The sequence below is a fragment of the Sinocyclocheilus rhinocerous genome, unplaced genomic scaffold (genome assembly GCF_001515625.1).
Source record: "Sinocyclocheilus rhinocerous isolate Xijiao unplaced genomic scaffold, SAMN03320098_v1.1 scaffold2468, whole genome shotgun sequence".
Lineage (NCBI taxonomy): Eukaryota > Metazoa > Chordata > Actinopteri > Cypriniformes > Cyprinidae > Sinocyclocheilus > Sinocyclocheilus rhinocerous.
Window position 1 is genome coordinate 22,256 of NW_015655382.1, and position 8,720 is coordinate 30,975.

The window sequence follows — 8,720 nt, forward strand, 5'->3', positions numbered from 1 at the left end:
AGAGAAAATATAATTAAATATTTACTTGACCTTCAAGGGGGGCGGGGGGTGCCGTTGGGGGGGCGGGCCGCCCCCCTAAAATAATGGCAGGGGAAACACTGAGTTATCATGGTCTAGCTATGGTTTTTGTAGAAAAGCTGTAGTAACTACAAAAATAACCATCGTTTTACAGAATTTGCAGTAAAACAACAAATATTAACTGTGGTTGTAACCATGGTCTAACTATGATTTCTGTAATAAAAACACTACAAAAATAACAATAGTTTTACTAGAGTATGGTCTAACTATGGCGTTTGTAAAGGCACTATAGTAACTACAAAACTAACCATAGTTTACTACCATGGTTTAACTAATTTTTTGTAGTGAAACCATAACTACAAAATGACCATGGTTTTACTATAGTAACCATGGTCTAACTAAAGTTTTGTAGAAAAACCATAGTAACAACAAAAATATCATGATTTCATCACAGTAATCGTGGTCTATTGTTTTTGTAGAAAAGCCATAATAACTACAAAAATTAACAGTGGTTTAATTACAGTATCTAAAGCTTAACTGTGGTTTGTAGTAAATCCATAGTAAATACAAAATGGACTATGGTTTTACTATAAGAGTGACTCATGTATACTGTGGAAGCAGTTAGGCATTATTAGGCCATTTTTTTTCCAAAATTAAATAATTGGCTTTTATAGTCACAGCAAATTATCATTAGCACCATTATTAAACTTTGTGCCACCAAAATAGTCAAATATTATGTACTACTGTACATCTTAGGATATTCAATGGGGTCCGAAAGTCTTGATTTACATTAAAAATCTGTGATTTTTTTATTTATTTATTTTTTCATTTAAAAGTAGGTTTTATTTAACCCTAGTGGTTACTCTGGCTACTGTCTCCACAGTACCTATTGTATAAATAAAAATAGACCAAAAAGCAAAAGTGTGTATATTATCTCTCATCTGAGATGTTACGATCGCAGTGGTAGGGGCTGTCAAGCTGCGCGGTGCAGGCCTCTTAGGAAACCCTCGGCAAATGGATGTTCTCTTTCAGCGCACAGCAATAAATAATCCAGAAAAATGATCGTGTCTACAGCGGAGGAGGTGGAAGACTAACGAGCCCGCTGTTACTCATACTGTCATTAGCTTCCTGCTCTCTAAGCCCCTCCCACATCTCACTTGAGGGAAATTTAAACGCGAGTAACACCAGACATGCCCCTATTGCGCCTGCTGCTCTGCTAGCTTAGCCGCTAATGTTGTATTTGTAATCTTGGCTCTATAGAGAAACACTCTGGGTTGCTAGCACAGGTAGAGGACATGTTACAGGCATTGGTGGGCTTAATGGTTTAACAAATAGCCTGAATCTCATACAAAACTTGAATTGGACTGTTAGCATAGAAATAGTCAAGTCAAGTCAAGTCAGCTTTATTTATATAGCGCTTTTAACAATACAGATTGTGTCAAAGCAACTGAACTGCATTAATTAGGAAAATAGTGTGTCAATAATGCAAAATGACAATAGTAAACACTAATTTTTCAGTTAAAGACAGTTCATCATTGAATTCAGTGATGTCATCATCCAGCTCAGTTCAGTTTAAATAGTATGTGTGCAATCAAGGCGACGATATCGCTGGAAATGAAGATTAGCATAGCATAGATGCTAATCTTCAACATGTTCAACCCAGTATAATTTTTTATTTTCTTTGTTCTTTTCATGGTTTTTTTTTTTCACATGACTGGTACTTTTTAAGATTTTTAAACTTTTTAGATTCAAGATAACTTTATCCCACCAAAAAAGTTGTTTTAATGAAACGTCACACTCCTACAGAACAGCTGCCATGTTGGACAGTTAGCATTAAGTAGCATGTCTGCCAATCTTCAAGAAAAGATGTTGGTTCTATATGATTCTTCTTGTGGTTTTCTTATGTTTTTTTCCACATGACTACTTATTTTTACGATTTACAGTAGCTTTTAGATTTAAGATAACTAGTGACAATATTTCTGTTCCAATTAACAATGCTCTTAGAAGATAGCTTTTATCGCTTGATGCTTTATCACGTCAAAAAGGCTAATTTAGCATAACGACAGGGCTTTCACTCATACAGTACATCTGCTGTATTGGACTGTTAGCATAGAAATAGCATATCTGCTAATCTTCAACATTTAGGATCCAGTATGATTCTTCTAATGCTTTTCTTCACGTTCTTTGTGTGTTTATCGCATGACCACTTTTTAATATGTACAAAAACGTTTCGGTTTTAAGATAAGGAATTTTGTCTGTCCCAGCAGTTAACATAGCTTTTGTTAGCTTTTATTGCATCAAAAAGGCTGTTTTAACGTAACGACAGGACTTCCATTCCTACAGTACAGCTGCCGCATTGGACTGTAAGCATAGAAATATCATGGTTGTTTTCATTACATTCTTCATACCTTTTTTCACAAGACTACTTTAAGATATGACATTTTAGACTTAATTTAACTACCAATAAACTGTCCCAATTAACATAACATTTTAGCAGACAGCTTTAATCGCAAGTCACTTCATCACACCATTTCTTAACAAATTACTAAAAATAATGTTTTATTTATATAGCGCCTTTCCAGTGCTGAAGGACGCTTAAAGTAAAGATACAGTTAGAAAAGAAAAACACCAATATAATAAAACAAATCGACAAACAGTAGTACAAGTGAAAAAAATACCATTTTAAAACGGCTCCTCATATTTTCCATATTTTTTGTTGCAAAATGGTGTTTATGCAAGCAACCACAGGTAAAATCTGTGCCATAATGCTTCACAATTTCAAAAATGTGTGAAATGGACAAAAAAGAAGTCATGACTTCAGATGTCCATGATCTCACGGTTTTCAAAGTTATTGAGAAGCTATCCAAGCATGCTAACATATATCCACAATGCTTTTTTTGTATGAAAATTATGCATCCTTTTGACAGGCCTGCGGGCTTCCTTTCGGTCAGTAAGCTTCAGTTGGACCATTCATCCAAACACACGCACACCGTTCTTTTTGGTCCTCAAGGGCTTTAAAAGGCTGCATGGCTGGTGTACATCAGCGCAGATATTTTTGTTTGCCTGATATGTGAGGAAGCCATGTTTTTCGGTATCACCAAAGCGTGCAATTAGAAGCGGTGGCATATGTGTGCGTGCGATGTCCTCCTCCTTCGTCCTGATAGAGGCCTCTTGTGTGAAGATCTTACAGACCCAATTACTGTAATCACGATGATCAAAGAGAGGGTGTTGAAGAGAAGAGAGCAGCAGTCAAGTCAAAGTGTGGCAAAGAGAGTGTGTGTGTGTGTGTGTGTGTGTGTGTGTCATTTGCGTGGGGGTAGGGGTGCGGTTAGCTGTTCGATTCACATCCATCATCTGTGTTTAATGTACAGATTCGTTTTCACCACTCTCAACCTCTTTCTTTTTGTGTGCATGTATGTGTGTGTGTCTTTGCAGTTTCCAAAGTTGGTTCAGGAGATACACTGGATTAGGTGGAATGACAAATCACTCCTGGCGACTGGTGAGGTGAGTTTCAATGTTCAGATGGCAAAGGGCACGTCTGCAGATATGGGTTGATAATTTTTCTTCTGGCTTAAAGAGATATTCACCTAAAAATGAAATTTCTGTCATCATTTACTCACCCTCAAGTTGTTCCAAACCTGTATGAGTTTCTTTCTTCTGTTGAACACAAATGAAGATATTTCAAAGAATGTTGGTAACCAAATGTTTTCTAGTCTCCATTGACTTACATGGTATGGGAAAAAATACTATGGAAGTCAAAGGCCACCAGTAACTGTTTGGTACCAACAAATTAATACGGGTTTGGAACAATATGAGGATGAATAAAAGATGACAGAATTTTAATTTTTATTCCTTTAAAGGTGCATTCAATACTTTTTCCCCTTCAAAACAAACAGAAATATTTCTAAACGAATAGTAGTAGTGATTTTAAACGTCATATCAGTAGCCCAATAAAAGCCGTTTTATTTTACATGGAGTGGGTCGTCTCATGGAGGCCACCATTTTAACACATTTTCATGCTGAAAACTACTCATTTTAACCATCATATTATTGTAAACTTTTGCTTGCTGAATATATTAATCAGTGTGAAAATTAGCCTTTCTACAGTGTTATTGTTAACTAAATGCTTTAGGTTTTTCAGCATGCTGCATCCACACCACTAGATGTCAGTATGTCATGTTCGAAATTGCAACCAGCATAATACAAAATTATTAAAACCAAAAAATTACTGAACGCACCTTCAAAGTATTTGCTTTTTCCTTGTCTTTTGAAGAGACTTTTAAGATAATAGTTCTTTTAATGGATCTTTTTCGGTATTTATTGAATAACATCGGTTCTCTTTTGTTGTTTCCTTTTCTTGCTTTCTCTGTCTGTCTGTTTTGCTTTCACTTGGATTAAGGCCAGATGTGCTATCTAAGACTTGTGGATACTAAATTGAATAATTTTTTGTTGGCAAGACTGTGTTTGATTAACCAGTCTTAATCTTAAATCACCAGTGACGTTTTGTATGTTAATTGTATTTTAATCACTTGTATATTAATTTAGCAACAACATCTATATTGTATTTTCAAGTGAAAAAGAGTATTGGTCTGGAAGTAATGTGGGGCAGGGCTTGATTTAATATCAATGAAGTAATGAATGTTATTGGTCAATATTTCGGCCCCGCCCATATGGCATTGGTTACATCACCAAAAAGCAAAATGCTTCAGCGCATTATTACATATCAACTGAAGATTATGAAATTGGTATACATTTTCAATATAAAATGGATATGAAATCCAAATTATGAAAGAAATGAATTTTTTTAGCTAATAAATAATGCACAATAACACAAAGGGCATTCACTGAGAAAGTAAATACCGTAGTCAATTTTGATTTTATGTTGTGTTTAAAGGCCTGTAAAGATTTCCAAACCATCAAAAGGTCATATAAGTTTGAGAGCACAATTCATTGTGTTGTATTTTTGGAGTAGGTGACCTGTGCTATGCCCTTCCAGCATAGAGAGGTGGGATGCACCCACCCGCTGCTTGCCTTGTCTCCACACCGACCTCTGCACAGACTGTCAAGTCAACTCACCATCAGGCCACCGTTTGCCTCAGTGAACATTCAACGCTGTCGGTGAGTTTGAGCTAAATAGAAAAAAACCATCGACCGTTGATTGTACCCTGCGGCCGAGCCCTACCGAGCCTTGCCTCTCCCCACCACCGGCAAAGACGAATTTCAGCATGGACTCCTGGAGACACGACGGTTTTGTCTTCCAACGCTACCGGCAGCCTGGGACGACGGCTGAAAAGTTTGACTTTGAAAACTACAACAAAGGTCACAATCAACATTCATTGCTGTCGGTGGGTTGGACTGTTAAAGAAAGCTCACTGAACAATGAATGCAACTGTGTCCCAGATTTCCTTCTCGCAAAGTGGCATCGGAGATTAATATTAACTGACAGAGCTGGATGTACTCATTTGCTCTTCTCACTTGAGTTTGTTTGTGGCTCTTCGTGGCAAAGACGCAAGTGGACTGAGAACACCATGTCAAAGGCCCCTTTAAGGCCAATGAATGTTTCTTTTGTATAATAAATAAAGACAAGACCAATCCAAACCCAGTCTAATCCTGTGAGTCTAAAACGTATTAACCGGAGATGTGGTATTATAGATGTTGGCAAGCGTGTTGTGCTGTGGTACTTGCACAGACTATGCAGGTTAGATTTTTTTTTTTTTTGATGCCATTTTTTACCTGCAATAATTTTATATGAGTAACAGCCATATATTTAAATTTTTTTTTTAAATCGTTTTTTTTTTTTACAGAAAAAATAATATTTTTTAAAACTGTAACATGAATCAAAGTTCAGCACAAGTAGCTTTTTCAAATGCTGCCATAAATATATATATAGAAGGTGCACAGTGTTACACACAAATCAAAACACTATCATGGTAAAACATGACACAAACAACATACGTTGTAACATAAAACCCCAATATACATAACTTTAACAAAAACTGTTAAGAAACAATTATTTAAATGAAATACCATGAAGTGTCATACTAAGAAATCTTGTAATGTCAGTTTATGGTTTTTCACTGTAAATTATAAGATCTTTTTTGCTTCCAAAATTGGTACATTTAACAGTATTTTACTGTAAAATTACATGAAATGTTAGATCTATTACAGGTTCTTCAGAAACTTAGCGTTAACCGATTAACAGCCCACATGAAAAAATACTATAGTAAATACTATAGTGTTTTTGAACCATACTGTAGTAAAGTGTATTACACTGTAGGCTATATATTATAGTATTTACAACACTTTGTTAATGAATGCTGCAGCATACTGTAGTATTAACTATAGTGAACTGATAAACTGTAATAAATACTGTAGTATACTTTAGTTTTTACTACAGTAAACTGTAGTGTATTGTATATATAGCTACCCTATAGTTGTAGAAAACTTAGTACAGTATTGGGTAAAGTAATTTGTTTATAATACTATAGTTGCTATATTAAAACAACAACTATAGCATTACCACAACAAATTAATTCAAGTTTTACTATAGTATGGTTCAAAAACACCAATTACTATAGTATTTTTAGGTTTTTACTAAAGCATTTTCACATTCTTTCAAAACTTAAAATACTCATTTTTACTGTATGTGTGTGTTGCCTACATATAATTAGCTACACTTTTATGTGATTATATATAGAGTGTGTAAAATTCAGTTTCGTTTAATTTGGACTACCATTTTTACAGATTAACCCAATATCCTGTAATAAATGGCTGAAGGAAACTGTGAATATGTGGTTAAGCGCTAAATAAACAAACAAAATGGCTTAAAATACACGTCTTATTAAAGAGTTCTTGCACTTCACCGCTTGTGAGATCACATACACGTCGCGTTTGAGCTAAACTAAACCGATCACGGTGAAATCAGAGGAGGACAGCCCGCTGCATTTACAGGCCGTATCTTAATTAGAGGCTAACGGTTTTACTGTCCGTTTCTAGGCCAATCCAAGATTATGTCACATTGCTGGTAGTTTATGAAAAATTAATCCAAATTGGAAAATATATCATTTGCATTATGTTGTAAATTTTGTTTAGTTTGTTGTTGTGGATGCCAGGTCCTTGTGTTTTTTAAAAGTAGGCCTATATAATTGAATTGGACTGGTTTTATAGGCACTTTGAATATAAAATGAAAATTGGCCAATTTGTAATATAACTGGCCAAACAATAAAATCAAACATTAAGTGAAAAGAATAAAAAAAGATTGTAATGTTGCCTAATTCCTCCATTTTGCACAGCAGGCCTGAGAGCACCACCCCAACAAACACACAACGTTTTCATAACGTTAATGTTAGTATTTGATCCCCATTTGGTTACTTGTTTGGAACCAAATAAAAGTGCTCTAGGTTGAAACTTTTTAGGGTTTAGGCTATGTTTGGTTAAAAAAATACTGTTTGCTGTGATGATAACCCATGAAAGCAAAATCAAAGCGCATGAGACACATTTCCGAGCTTCTTTAGCTACTGTACAATTCCTGCTTCTTGTTCTCCTCGAGCCCTTGTTCCTATCATAAGCATGATGGCTATTGTATAATAAACAGAAATGAGAATTCGGTAATACCGTCACCTCCTTTGAAGCCCCTCGTTTGCTCATTGTGTGGGTATCTATAATTAAAGCCTTGAGGCTTCTCAGCTCTTGTTTTCAAAGCGCCAATTCAAAGTTACAGACCTCAGCAGTATTTTGGGACAGACCGTTCTGGGTTTTTTTTCTCAGAATTCTGAATGCCACTGTGGTTTCCAAACTGGCAACAGGAAATGTGAAGACTGCAGGTGTTTGAGAAAAGAGGCTCCTGGAGAGCTGAGCATCAGACAAGAGGATTAACTCAAGTGAATATTCGCGGTTAGACATTTCGAACTGTGTACATACTCGACGGTTTCCTCAAATATGACACTATTTTGAGAAATACCGCAGTGCTTTTATATTTTCCTCCTGCTCAATGGCTTCCCTTTGTGGAGTTGGAGGAACTGAAAATAATTGTGACACATATCAGCACGTAAATTACATTCAAGTTGACTAAAATATCAACCGGTTTTACGAAAATGGCCGTGTTTGGAAAAATCGTTATGCTTGCGCTTAGTGAAAGCTCCGCGGACATCAGAAAGTCCCTGTTCACTTTCGGCCAACATTAACATTTGTCAGGTGTTATTAGCATGTGTCAACATTTGAGTTGGAAGATGTGAAGGTTCAGCGGGATCCTGTGAACAATGTACCAACGGCGAAATGAGTAAATAAAGAATTGGATTTAAATAGCACTGTGTGTTCTGGAGGCGAAAAGCTGTCTGGAGTTTTAGGGAGAAAAATAAACCCAGCCAACATACAGCGGGAAGTCTTACATTTATTTTAATTAGGCTATAGCTTTAGTAGGCTATTACATTTTAGTTTTAAATATTAGTTATTCCATTTTGAGATTTTTTATTTCAGCAATTATGTAGCCTATATAAAAAATTTTAATGCAATAATGTAATAAACAGCAGAAAAAACTTTAATAGGCCTATAACCTTTCATTTTCAAATCTTTACTACAATCCTTATTTTTTATTTATATTTCCCACTGTTTGACATCCCATTTAATTTCGATTAACTTTGAATATTACTATAATTTTTTATTATTTATTTTATTATATATATATATTTTTTTTTTTTTTTTTT

General features: G+C 35.3%; 1 long non-coding RNA gene across 1 annotated transcript in view; it reads left to right on the plus strand.

Annotated features, from left to right (window-relative positions):
• LOC107717994 (uncharacterized) overlaps positions 1-5,662 on the plus strand; it is a 25,513-nt gene extending 19,851 nt beyond the window's left edge. The window contains exons 4-5 of the long non-coding RNA XR_001637368.1: positions 3,454-3,522; positions 4,991-5,662. This is a non-coding gene — a long non-coding RNA (uncharacterized LOC107717994). The remainder of the gene's footprint in view (positions 1-3,453; positions 3,523-4,990) is intronic.
• The last annotated feature ends 3,058 nt before the right edge of the window (positions 5,663-8,720 follow it).